Raw genomic sequence first — 15298 nt, forward strand, 5'->3', positions numbered from 1 at the left:
AGCATTGCTTGAAAAGATGGCCGGCCCAAGGAAAAAATAGGGACGTATACTAAATTCGTAACAATATAAATTCTGCTGCGAAGATAGCAGGGGAAAATAAACTCTAGTGTGTGATGGTGGTGGTGGTGAATGTGCGTGCAAGTGCTTGAAGGTGCACAAGGGCAGATAGGCTGGAATTTAGAATGATTGGTTTGCTGGAAGGGGGGACGATATGCGCTGTTGCTATCGAGAGACCATTGTTTTTAGTTCGTATTTGAAGTATACTGTATTAAATGTGCTTCTTCAAGTTTGCTTTAAATGAAAACAAGGAGGCACACTGTTTCAACACCTCAGGAAGAGTGTTCCATGTATCCGGACCTTGATGTCTAATCGACTTTTGAGCAGGTAAAAGCTTCGGATTACTTAAATGAAAATCATAGGAACGACAGGTAGGGTATAAGTGAATATGGTCATTGGTTACTAGGGTATTATGAAAAAATGGTAATAAATTTCGAGTGTGTATGTACATAAATATGGCAGTTAGATATAGATGTATATCATGGGCCTTCAAAGTTTTTAGGCGATAAAATATGGGATCGGTGTGAGCCAATATGGGTATTACTCTGAGGGTATTTGACATCAAATTTTGATGTCTGTACTGCATATAATCACGATGGTTTACTTTTCTCTCCTACTGCAGTAGTAATGTATAATTTTACTCTACTGCAAGGATATAAAAGGACGACATACGACACGATTTTATATACAATCCATATATTACGTGACTCGTCAAAATGGATGTTCGACGTATTTCCCCCAGATTTTTCAGTTTGTTGCTCTTATTTTTGAAACATATCACAGAAAGAAAACAGCAGCAATTACATAGACTGACAAAATTTTCAATAACTCTGCTATAAAATGAAAGCGATAATTGGTGTGAATACAGTCGATAGACACATTAGAAACATGCCTTATGTAAAACGAATAAAGTTCTGAGATATTGTTGGGATAAAACAGATTGTTTATATATACATATACACATTTACGCTTCTGCATGCACACAGATATTCACACATACACACACACACGTGCACACACACATAACACACACACACACACACACACACACACACACACACACACACATATATATATATATATATATATATATATATATATTGGAATTTTCCACGTGTTGGACTTCAAATGTTATAATTATAAGAAGAATGAGTCTCAAATACGCCATCCGTAGATCCAACAAGAAGGTTTTTATTCACAAAATTTTTAACCCGCCGCGGGCCTTCGTCAGTAGTGTATACTAGCATTGTCCTAACATACACTACACTGTCGAAGACCCGAGGCGGGTTGAAATTTTGTGAATAAAAACCTTCTTGTTGGATCTACAGATGGCGTATTTGAGACTAATTCTTATTATATATATATTTTTTTCATCCATATACACACGAATTTTCTACAGGTTTCTTTGCTTGTGTGTTGTTTGGTAATAATGCGATTATACAAAGACACTAAACATGCTAAACGTTATATAACTGGTTATTCTGTCTACAAGCATTTATATCGCCAAAGACGATGTGCAACGTAAGGCTTTTAAAAACATCTAGACATTGTAAAAAGTTGCTTCATTTGTAAATATTTTGTGGGTGTCTCTCTGGTTCTCCGATTTTGATAAAAGTGGGGAATCCTTGTCCGGTCAGTTCCGATTCAGTAGAGGGAGACTTCTAATCACTGTCCAGGGTCTCTTTAGAAAGCAAAGTAGTGATTAAAGTAGGGCGACCACAAAACATCACCACCAGTGCAGCAACCTTTTATTCACCACCACTGCAGCAAGCCTTTATTGCAATTATGCTTCTCAGACACATCGCATACAGGTAACCCCCCCCCCTCCCCCGCCCTGGGCCAGTTATTGTCAGTTTAACCTTACTTTAAACATATGTGAATGGTGAAGGCTGACACAACTTACATCTTTATTTTCTTCTTCTTCTTCTTCTTCTTCTTCTTCTTCTTCTTCTTCTTCTTCTTCTTTCGGGTAAGTTTGTCCCCTTCAATCCTGAAGATTACTGCAGATAATACACTAGCCGGATTCTCTTTTTTTTTTTTTTTTTTTGGGGGGGGGGGTTGTTTTGCTTGGGTGTATGTGTGTGTGTGTGTGTGTGTGTGTGTGTGTGTGTGTGTGTGAGAGTGTGTATGTGTGTGTGTTTGCTTGACAACTTCATTGGGATTTCACCCTTCTGAAGTGGGTTTTTTTAGGGTTAGGGTATATGCCCTAGTAAACGGTATTTGTTTACTCTATTATGCATATAAGAATTGTATAATCATACATATGTTAAGGACTGTATTTATATGTAGGCCTATCTATGTATGTGAATGCATGCATGTAGATTGTATTTATATAAATGCCAACAGAGACGATTTTCTATATTGGACAAAAAATGAAATTTGAATCTGAATCTGATTATAGTTCCCCCACACAAAGAAACGACCTTTTCTGAGTCGCCTCCCAAAATTTTAGTATGATGTGAGTATAATGTGCCTTGCCAATGAGCACTGGACTGCCGAAGTGCGGCTTGAACTGCTTACGTTTATAAAAGTAATATGTTTCATTTGTGTGTATCTTTGAATATGATCATAATTTTATTTTACCATACAATTTATGATTTTCAGCATTTATGTGTATTGGACCCCATGGAAAAGCAGAATCGTTAAAGACTTAATAATAAACTATATACGTTCTGATAGACCTAATAATAAGAGATGTAATGAACTTGAAACCTGCAATCCATCCATTGTGTATTTTTTCTTTGATTAATGTATGATTTGTATATTGCTCTGTGTATTCTTAATATGAAATGGAGAAGAAACAAACAAGCAATCCGACAAACAAACAAACAAACAAACCATGGAGGGGAAAAAACTGGTATTAACGCTCAGCCACGATATCAGACTGTATCTTTAGGATTTTAGGATCTTCTATTCTCATTACTTAATTGTTCCCTTTGTTTTACTTTATATATCTGTTTTCAGCAACAGCTACTATACAAGCCTTCTCCTTATGTACACTATCAAATCCTACCTCACTGAATAAAAGAATATGTCTGTACCACCATCTGCATTGATCTGACTTGGTTTGATGGGCGCAATGCTCAACGCCCATGCAGCCGTCCGTATAGCTGATATTACCTACACCAAGGTGTCTGATAATTCCTTGCTGAGACTATACATACCTTGTCTCAAGTCACGCATGTGTGCTGTCCATCTGGCAGGAGATTAAAGGGATCGTACAGTTTTGGTTGAGACCTAATTTCAGGTTTCTAACATTTTTTGGTGAGATAATGAGAAACCTCTTATGAAATATGAAAGAGCATGTAATTCTATGAGGAATTCAACGTTTATTTGATGAAAATTGGTTTTGAAATGGCTGAGATATCCAAAAAAAGAGCGATTCTAATAAAGTGTGGGACCCACACTAGTCTTTATTACGATCGCTTTCTTGTACTTGTTTTTGGATGTTTCATTCATTCCAAACCCGATTTTCATCAAATAAACTTTGAATTCCTCTTAAAATGGTATGCTCTGTACTATATCATAAGTGTTTTCTTGGTATCTCGCAAAAAGTTAAAAGCCCAATTCTCATCTCCACCAATACTGTACTATCCCTTTAAACCTTTATTTTTATTAGCATACGGTCACTGACCTCGATAATGTCAATCAATAAGGCGGACAGAAGAAAGGCGTGGACAGAACAACACAAAAGAGTAAGAAAGAATACACAAAGAAGAACAGTAAAATAGATAGCCCATTGTGCAAAACGTGTGCATTCGCACGTGCGTTCAGTGGCCTGGAGAACACGTAGAAAATGTTACTATGGATGGGCATAAAATCAAGGAGGTACTAGGCGAGGCTTCGCCTTGTACCTCCTTGATAAAACGGCGTGTCGTACAAAAGAGCATTAAAGCCACGAAAGCAGTTGAGGGGAAGCTCAAAATCGGGAGTCATGCAGTTGGCGTTATCAGATACACGAACCAGCAATTTCTCGTTTATCGTTATCGGTGTTCCTGAGTGTTCATATTTAATGTGCATAATATTGTGAAACGAGTTGCATTGTTGTTCAGACATTGTTTGGAAATAATACTATACGTGTATAACGTTACAAGTGTGGCTGAAAAGGAAGATGATTCATCATTTACTTATGAACCTTCATTTTTTTTAAAAAATGCTTACAGTTACTATTTTTTCATTTTTTAAGCTGTGTTTGAATCTGGGGTGGACTCTGTTGTCATGTTCATGATACCCTGCCAAAGTTTCAAAGTCCTTTTACGGATGAATTGAAAATAAGATTTTGATATCTCCTTCTATATATCATTTTCAGTCAGTAACCGCCTGTACATGGCATGTAGCAAAACGTTCGAAATTGTCCCCTTTCTAACAATACTTAAAACCATAGAGAAATAAGAAAAACATCATTACATGTATACAAGTGATAAAACATATGGAACCATTCTTTATAATGACGAAAAGTTTGTAGGAAGACCTTATGTTCACACATCTTTTGAATGTACTATATATTGCTTGCTTACCTTACTAACAACAGTATTTCTCACTTACCTTTAGAAAAAAAAAGGATTTCACGTCACAATCAATTACAAGTATCATTACATAAATGCCCTTATAATTACATCACTTTTTTATTACGATTTCAAAAGTGTAATATTTCGCTCTTTTTGTCGGATCCCTAGTAAGTTGTCTTTTAAGTGTACCGCTGGACAGACTGTTTGTATGTCTTTGCTCTATTTACTTAATTTAACTTTGGTGCTGAATCAAATCAAGCTTAACTCTGATACCAGTGATATGGCCCAAGTAACTTCTAGGAGATTAGGAAGACTGATCACCCAATAAAACATGAACTCCTAATAACATAACGTATTCATGATGATGAGTCATCTTGTTATAACTCAAACCATGCATGCTTCCTTACTCCAAGGGATCATGCAGAGGGAGGCAATCAAGGGGAGAACCGATAAATGGTCTAAACTTTTCGTTTAATTGTTTTTTGTCAATGTGAACAGCCAAGGGGTTGTTGATATTGTTGTTATTTTTCTTTACGTTTTACTTTTTTTCCCGTTGCATGGCGTCGCAACCCGTACAATACCGCACCTGTAAACGCAACAGAACTATCGCAAGGAATGTGTAACATCGTCGGATATAAAGTAAAAATGACAACAACGAATCAGCAAGTTTCCGCAAATTGAACCATAAAATAATTTTATCGAGGAATCCTTACTTAAAAGTATGCCTATAATCATACCGAGTAATCCAATTATGAGATATTAGAAGTTCAAGATGTGCTGTCGCTTCGAGGCTTAGTAATGAAAACGTGTCATTATCTTCACTGTCTATCGGGTAGAGTGGCCGAGACAAAAATATCAAAGAGATTTGGAGCTTGCATATCACCGTCCTGTTTCTGTGATAACAAGATCACGAAATCAAATTTCAAATTAAATCGTTTTCCTTAGTTGGAGGACCCCCACCGCCAACTACTGCCGGCCCTACAACTGCGCCACCACCAACAACCACACAACCAAGAGTAACAACACCGCTAAAGACAACGGCACCACCAACCACTACGGCACCAACAACTGTAGCGGTAACGACAAAAACGCCCGCGACAACAGTGGCACCACCGACAACCAGACAACCAACAACAACGCCGACAACAACGGTATTACCCACAACTGCACAACAAACAACAACACCGACGACAACGTCATTACCGACAACCACACAACCAACAACGATGCCGACGACAGTTACACCACCAAGCACCAAGGCACCAACCACTGCAGCGCTAACAACAAAAACACCAACCACAGCGGCTGAGCTATTGACGGCCACAAAGCTATCAACATCGGCACCGAAGAAAACGGTGCCACCAACCAACAAAACGTCAACCGTGGTAGCAGCAACGACAGCAGCCCCAACAACAACGAAGGCATCTGTACGATTACCAACAACAGTACCTACAAACAGAGTTTCTCTGACCACGGCTGCAGCGGCACCCAACACACCAGCGGCCACACGAAAGAAAACGACTGCTCCTCAACACTCCACCGCACCAACACAAACAACCGCCGCAGTCGTGGAAAACACATCAGGTAGGTGTGTCTAGAGTTATGCCAGCTTGCTTTAAAAGATCCTCAAAGACAACTTGATATGTAGTTTATGTCCTTATTTCTGAATATTAGAAGAAATGTGTAGTTAGCATTGTGTTAAAGTAAGAGTATGGAAAATTCAAATCAGAGCTACACGAGCAATATTAGGTCATGCAGTGTAAAAGAAAAGAATTATGTATTGTCATTAACTGTGTCTTTAAATGCACGTCTCGCAATTACGCAGACCTGTGTCCTTTTATTGGTCCAGCCTGAAGTATGTAGATGAATAGACACCATCGTAAGTAGTGTTTGAGGACCTAGAAAAGCCATTCAGTTCACCTTATCATGCTGAATAGGTTACAACAGGACCTACTTGAAATTCAGGTGCTATGGATTAGTTGCTATTAGATACCCGGCAAGACTTGGGTAGCTGCAGCGCAGTATAATAGTTATCACGAAAATTATGTTGGTGAAAGAGGAATGCTTGAATGTACAAAAATATAGCAAACGGGTATTTTCCGTGCTGACTCGAAGAACAGTAGCTGTATAGAAATGTCATATCTTTAAAGGGGTATCCTTGAATACATTCATTTTTGCGTTATTGGCTATAATGTCTCGTAAATTTAAGTCCCTCTCTGCTTTCGACTGAATAATGCAGTTAACAAACGGGTAAATATGTGTAGTTATTCTATCCACAATTTGGTGCAGATGTCATGAATCTAACGAATTACATCTGATATTTCATTGAATTAAGATACTCCAATGATTATGTCATCGTTATAATGATTAAAACACGGCATGATCTACTACAAAGTTCAATTCCAGGACTAAAAGTGTACCAAAATAACGTGTGATCCGAAGTACCCGTAAGTCTATATGCTCTGTATGGAGATGATCATTACCAACTTCAAGTATGTACATTAACCCCCTTTTTATTTCTTTGTTTACGCGCTATATTATGGCGATTTTCTTGAATCAGTTTTCATCCAGAGCCCCCTTGGCATCACGATCATCACGCTTCTGGTGATTATCGCTCTCTTGACTGTCATCATCTTCATCATCCTGAAACGCAGGTAAACCAAGAATGAACTCACAATCTTAATCATGAAATTTGTGCTTCAAATCCAATAGGTGCGAAATCATATAGAGAGGGAGAAATGAATCTACACAAGCATTGTTATGCAATGTAAAGAGTTTGATCGCGATTTATGGGGTTTGATCGCAAAATAATTCACTCCATTCTGGTGAAGTTGAAATGATAATGATGAATGATATGCGATAAAATCTGCTGAAAACAAAACTAAAAAAAAAAAGGAGAGATATATTTCTAATTATAATTTCAAGAATATTAATTGTTATCTTATAAGTGAAGTTTCCTGAAAATTTTGATTTTGCTCTACTTTACGATGAGCTAACTGAAATGTTTGGAAATGGCGCTTAGCACATTTTGCGATCAACTCTTCATATCTTCCTTTACCTCTCTCCAAAGGTTTACTTTGCATAGAACTTATGATGGATTATCCTTCTTTCTTATGTAAATTCCGCTAAAAAAGAGCGACACTCCCATACACAGATGTTATATTTCTCTTACACGACCACAAATCTTTAACGGGCTGATAGAAATTCATGCACTCTACACTTGTCAACTACAAATTTCATCCTGTGGTCTTACGCTACCAGAATTAGAGAGTCACCATCCCCCAAAAGGTGTTGTGCATCCAAATGGCATGGGTGCCCTCAAGAGAAGATTAATTTCGATCGCTTGAATTCAATTTCACCCAGTTATTCATTGCTCATAAACTTTCGGGCTTTCACGGAATCTGTGGAATCATACTTATTGCTCCATAACTCTTGGGTGCATTGTCCAGAACAGAGTGTAATACTCGTCAGTAAGATGAAAGGAATCGGTTGATGTAAGGTAGAAGATGACTTGTGAATATGTAAGGACAAAAAATACGCAGTCACCGGGTCGTGTTAGCTGCAGTGCTCGTCACGAGTCCGACACACACGAGTCATGTAAGTCACGAGCTCGAAGTTAAGCAAAATAGTCCATAATTAAGCTCGCTACTAACCAAATGGGGCCCACGAGTCCGCCACTAGGCAAACAAGCCAACGAGTCCCATACTAGGCCTAAAAAGCCCAGGAGACGGACATTACATCACAGGGCTTAATAGTGTAGATTTCGTGTGCCCTCTTAGCCTAGTGCCTAACTTGTGGGTTTTTATGTCTAGTGTCGGACTCCTAGACTTTATTAACGTAGTGTTGAGCTCATGGGCTATATGACGCGTGGGCTATATGACTCGTGGACCTTAGTTTCAATGTCGAGCTCGTGGGCCGCATGACTCGTGGGTGTCTTTAATAGTGTGATGACCCCCGTTAGTTGAAGCCTGCATGGGGCTAGCATCTTCCGCGTTTCACATTCGCAACAATCCGATAACACACCCAAATAAGATGAAACCGGTCGAATGCACGATAATTCCTCATTTTGATGTTCCCATTCACTCTCTCCAACTCCTATGTAGAACTAAAAAAAGTGAGGGTGATCCTTCAGATCTTTTCGATGGTGGTGAGTATTGGATTGCTGAAAAAAAAATCCACGTTTGATGTCCAACCAAAATCATTTATCATCATTATGATCCATCATCACAATTGACATCATTCGCTTAAACCTGTGCTCATTACCAGCAACTTACCTGCTTACAGAACGAAAGGGATGAAGTCCTTTCTTGCATGTAATTCAACAATTTTAAAAGTAAAAATACAAACGACGAATGTTATAGTACCTACCAAAAGTGCATGCTTGCATGAATAATACATCTTCTTGTTCGTTTTTTTCTTTTGTCATACACAGACTGAGAATGCACGGATAGGTGATAACAATCCATTCCTTTTCCACGTTTTGTTTTTGTTTTTTTTTCTTCTTATTTGAAATTTATGCTTTCTACGTTCTAAATAGTCAGAGAATCTAGCTCAGTATAATTCAAAGGTGATTGCGAACATTCAACCAAAGTTATGCTACCAATCGTCCCTTAAAGACTCTGTTTACACACAAAACCCCTACATGAGACTTGAAGGGGGATGATGCCCAAATATGTGGATTAAGTGAATTAATGTAGCAATGTTAGTAGAACACCTCGGTGAAGTTTGAGGAAAATCAAACCATCCGTTTAAAAGTGATGCGTTAGTAAAATTTCTGTGCCGCCATTGCTAGATGAGAAGACTTTAACAGTTCGTGACACCACTGCGGGACAGCCATAAAGATAAAATTCAAAACGATTTCCACGAAATGTCATTTTTGAATTAAAACTACACATTTCCTGGACATTTTACTGGCATATTCTCAAGATTAATACCATATCAATTGCTTTCTGAAGGAGGTAAGTTAAGTGTTCTTGCATTATGCCAGCAAGCGTTATGTTATATAGGCAGTATAGTGTCTGCATGCACCACATGTGCAAAGGACATGATGATTATAATGTTATAGCCTCACAAGTGTCCCATCACCTTAAGAGACGTCTTTACCAAAATTCTGGGGTTTTTTTTTTTCACAGTAGATACATGATCTTCGTGTATGAAATTACTGTTGTGTTGCAACGGCCTGGCAATGGGGGTTGTAACTGCTGAATATCTATGATTTACCAAAAATAATTGTGATTTACACATCTCAGTGCAAAAGCAATGTGGACATTATCATCTCATCTAATTGCATGTTGCTGCGAGTAATATCGAATTTCAGTAGAAGCATGCGAAACTGCGAAGTTCCACGCATAGCTCCATTTTCTCATGCTACCTCCCTGTTAATATTCAATGCTGATTTTGGTAAAACTTTACCCATTCTGTTTATTCAAGTTTTACTGCATTGATGTCATAAATTGCCCCTTAAAGGAATGGTACATTTTCGGTTGAGCTGGGGCTTCAGGTTTCCGTTGTTTTTTTATGAGGATTTTTCGAGATAATGAGAAAGCTCATTATGAAATATGAAAGGGCATATAATTCTAAGATGAATTCAAATTCTATTTGTTGAAAATGGGTTTTCAAATGGCTGAGTTATCCAAAACAAGGCAATCCTAACAAAGGTGGGTCCCACTTTTTATTAGGATCGCTTGGTTATATAAGAACATTTTTTTTTTGAAGATATGTCAGCCATTTCAAAACTGATTTATATCTAATAAGCTTTGAACGATTGATCTCTAATAAACTTTGAATTCCTCTTTATAGAGTTGCATGCTCTGTAACATTTCAAAAAGTGGTTTCTGTAAGCATCTCGCAAAAAGTCAAAAATCCTCATTTCATCCAATACTATAACGTCCCTTTAATATCAAAATCTTCTGTACTCTTACTCGCTACCTCTCTCTCTCTCTCTACCTTTTCGTCATCCTTTTTTTTTTCATTCAGGAAACGGAAAGAAGAAAATGACGATGTCGATGGTTCGCATGAAATGAAGGTAAAAAAGCCACTTATTACGGACGAAGACCGGGCAAAAATGTATAGTGAATGAACGTTGTGCAACGTGGGATTCCTTTTAGTGACGATGAACAAGCTACTTATTACGGACGAAGACCCAACGAAGAAGAAACTATATACAGCGCCGGACCCATGTGGTAATAGTGACTATTTTATCCCGATTGAGATGGACTTAAACATTAGACAGAAGTTTGATATGAGATCCTCGAGAACTCTACTTTACTTGCCCCAAGTGTTACTTAATATAAAAAAAGGTATATTCCCAGAGTTTTTAACGGTAGGTGTACTAGCAATACATTTGTTTTGTTATTTTTTAAAGAAGAAAGAATATTTGAGTGTAGTACTGTCTCTAAACCGATTAAGATCAGAAATCAAAGCTGTTTCACTTTCAAGGCTTCGTCTTTCGTTTCCATGGATACGAAAAAGAAATGAATAATAATCAAGTTTCACCTGTGCATGCATTTCATGGGACCTGACGAGCCATTATCTTACATTCAAATGTACATAGAAAACAATGTTCTTTTTTTCCTAGGTATATTGAACTATACTTTATGGAGGAGAGAAATTTCAGGGTCTTAGAAATGCTAGAAAAATGCAGTTTATGACTTTCAGATAAATCTTTCAGATCGAGAGAGAGAGAGAGAGAGAGAGAGAGAGGGGGAGATAGAGGGTGATGAAAAAAACCAACGATACACTTTCATTTTAGGTGCCTTGCTACTTATTTTCAATACACGTCCATGTGTTTTACTTAACATTGCGTATAGTCGAAATTGTTTTTGTACATTTCTGCGTTGTCGAATAAAACGCATGTTATGTAAATGTATCTTTCTTTGAAGATTCAGTGTGGTACTGGTCGCATTAACAATGAGTTCGTGATGACCACCAAATCTTTATCTTTCAGTGCAAAAAGATGGTTGTTATTCCATGTATTTGATTCTGAATAGAGTGTTTCATGAAATGGGCCTCTAGCATTTGTAGAGTTCAATGATTCAACAATTGGCCACCATGACTTTCTCATCCTGAGCGTCAAACAAAAATATGGAGGAGGATATATTATACGCTGCTGTATTCAAAGTAAAGCAAGAAAAAATATATATAAATTTTTTTAACAAGACATGGGCAGAATTATCATTGCGACACATAAGGAAATGAATCAGATTCCTGTTATTCATACAATTCTTTGTTTGTTTGTACTTTATATGTGATATCCATTTGACGTTGTGCTTGTAAAGCATTCCAATATGCAATAAAGATTTCCTGTCTTAAAGGAAACCAACACCCAAATGTGAATTTTGATTGAGTGAAAGTAGTAATATTAATAGATCATATCAGCTGAGTTTTGAAGAAAATCGGAAAGTCGATTAAAAGATTATAAATATTTTGATTTTTAGTTCAGTAAAGGCTGGATAAGGAGATTTAGACATTTCATGACGTCATTGTGGACAGCAATATAAAGAAAATGTATAGAGAATTTAAAAAAATAGATTTTTCATGGAAAGTACACATTCCATCGACATTATACTGACATATTTAATTAATGGAAATATTATTCTCCCTGCTTTCTGAAAGAGGTAAGCCAAGAGCTCTTTCAAAATAATGAAAAAGTGCAAATATGCTGAATTCTCTTCATGTTTTCTATATGTTATTGTCCATAATGATGTCATGAACACTGTAGTAGTCTCCTTGTCCAGCGATGACGGCACCGAAACTTTAAGAATTCATAACTTTTGAACGGAGTCCAATTTTCCTCAAACTTTCACTGATGAGATCAACTAATATTGCTGCTTTCAATTAATCCACGTTGATATTTGGGTTTGGTTTCCTTTAAATACATGTACTTAGAATGTTATCCATGTTGTAACTTTTTACGGTTTCCTGCAAGAGGCATATTGTATTGTGGAATGTTAACACCCATAATTAACTGACATAAAAGGATGAATTATCATTGTGTTCATGAATTTCTGTACAGGGTGCTGACGTCATAATAATTGTATCAACACTCTACGCGATTCGTTTAATTCCACTAGGACCTAATGTGATATGTATACGAAGTATATTGGAATGTATACACTGCAAAAAGTCCGGTGTTAAATAGTGAACACCGAGCTGGTGTTAAATTTTCGGTGCTCATTTATGGTGTTAAATTAACACCTACGGGGGTCATTTCCAAATTTTAAACTGTTTTTTGAAGAGTTTCTTAGTAACTGCACTTCTTGTTGATTTTTAATTTAAATAAGACAATCAAGAATTTTACATTAAAATACTAGATTTTTGAAAAAATGTGAAAATAAATTTACACCAAAGTAACACCAGCTGGTGTGGTCCCTTATTGAAGCTGGACGGGTGTTAAACCATTGATATTAACACCAGCAAATATCAAATCAACACCATGTGGTGTCATTTTTTAATCAACACCAGTACAGTGTCAAAATAACACCAGGTATAACCACGAAGCGTCAGGTGAACACTTTTCAACACCATCACAGTGCATTTTTAACACCTGTGGGTGTGGTCCTTTATTGAAGTTTGATCGGTGTTAGATTTAACACCCGTGGTGTTAAATCTAACACCGATGTTTTTACAGTGTACACAATCTGGTCGGAACTGACAATATACCACAGCGAAGCACAACGAAAGAGAGAACTTATAAGTGCGTAAGAAAGGGCGATGTTCGCAATACCAACGGCTCGTCATAGTCCGATAACGAAATAAGGTTCATTAAAGAAAGTGCGTACTAACGAACTTTTGTTTGTTTTCGGGCTAACAAACTTTTGAAATAAAGCACCTTATTCATTTTCCGATTAAGGAACCTTCAGCATAACGATCGAACCCTCGAAATAAAGAACTGTCACCGTGAAATGAGGAACAATTACTCATCTTTGTTTATTGTTTAGTGTAATGGTTAGTTATTTTATGACAGATGTCAGCACGATAGACCATAGTTTAATTGACATGATTGAAGTAGAAGAGAATGAAAAACATCAAGGTCAACCCCAATTTAGAATAGAGATGATTAAAAAAAGAGAAATCGAGAGAGAAAGAGAAAAACAGAGGGAGAGTGACTCCGAGAGAGAGAGAGAGAGAGAGAGAGAGAGAGAGAGAGAGTATAAAGTGAATAGACACAGAACAAAAGGACAAAAATATGTTTCTGGAACTTGAGTTACCATTTGAATCCTTAAAGACTTTGAGATCTTTGTCTTAAAATCTTTGACCAATAACCTGCAAATCCTCCAAAAGAGAAGAGTAAAGAAGTAGAAGGGAACAGAAGTTCTGCATACTATGTCTTTAAAAACCGACTAAGGACGAGCAGATTTTGAACAAATTTCCCAAAACGCACGTTCCGTTGACACCTGACAATATGTATAAAGGGCACTTAAATGCGTTTTTTCGACAGGCCGCTGTTTTTTTCTAGCCGTCATTTTTTTCCCCCAATAATATTGTGAGATTTTTCACGTTTCTATTGATAGAAAAACGTTAGGTGTCCGGTATTATGAACACCCAACCATACTGTCTATAGGGAGCAATGATATATATTTTCAGTTTTCAGAAACATTATAGGTTATCAATTAATTCAACGGGTTAATAGGGAGCTTTAGATTTTAGACGCGCGGACGTTCAAAAGGAAAAAAAAATGTTCTGAGCGGGTCAAGTTGACGCACGCTTCTGCGCACACTCAGAACATGTGTTTTTTTTTCCCCTCTGAACGTCCGCGCGTCTAAACTCTAAAGCTTCCTGATATAAGGTTTAAGATGGAGAGTTTATGCCCTTACCCATTAAGGTATAATAAAGGGGTTCCATGACATTAATTGCTCCTGCGACAATTGTTCCTATGAAATATCTGCCTATGTAGCATGAGCAAATGTCGTGTCTCCGTAATAATGACCATACAATCTGCAACCACCACTTGAAGAAAGAACAAAACAGAAGAGACTAAATTCTCACACGATTTCTTTGAAGACTATCCTGGCAGACATTTATTCATCAGCCACAGCAAAATGATATGAATTAAACTTTCATAGAGACCTTAATAAAGTCGTAATTATGAGCAATGAATCGTGAAATTTTGTATAATAAGATTCACTGAAGTGCCATCAATACTTAAGGGTTTACTGTACAGTGGTGTAGGATAAAAAAGAGAAAATTATTTTGTGCTTATAAGTGAAGAAAATCAGCTGCAACAGCAAAGCTATATTTTACAGTGTAATGGCACACGTTTTCATTCCATCGCAGGATTTTTCAAAACAAGCAAACAAGAAATTTTGAATTTCAATCAATGGGATTTCATCCATCCCGATTAAACACTCTTTATCAATTATATCACTAAGAAAATTTCACGGGTTATTCTAGATCTTCTGTGGCCGAGTGGTAGAGTATATTGGACAAGGTATGCGATGTGATTTGCTGTTGAAGTTGTAAACAGGATATGGAAAAAATCTGATCCCATATTTTTCATCGTCAGGATTACAAAGCGAATGCTAAGAATGTCAAACTATTGATATTTAATTGTATGCGGAGAGGTGGACCGGGAGGTGGGCAGTCAGAATGACTTAGGCCTACGTTCAAATATCTAACAAAGATTCTTTGTAACATGCCGTATATCATGTATATTATCAAAGTCTCGTGCTGCCATTTTGTACGTTGAAGGTGAAAAGGCACACACACACACACACACACACACACACCTATAA

This window comes from Diadema antillarum, unplaced genomic scaffold, assembly GCF_040938485.1.
Source record: "Diadema antillarum isolate AM-2024a unplaced genomic scaffold, OU_Dant_1.0 scf00000088, whole genome shotgun sequence".
NCBI lineage: Eukaryota > Metazoa > Echinodermata > Echinoidea > Diadematoida > Diadematidae > Diadema > Diadema antillarum.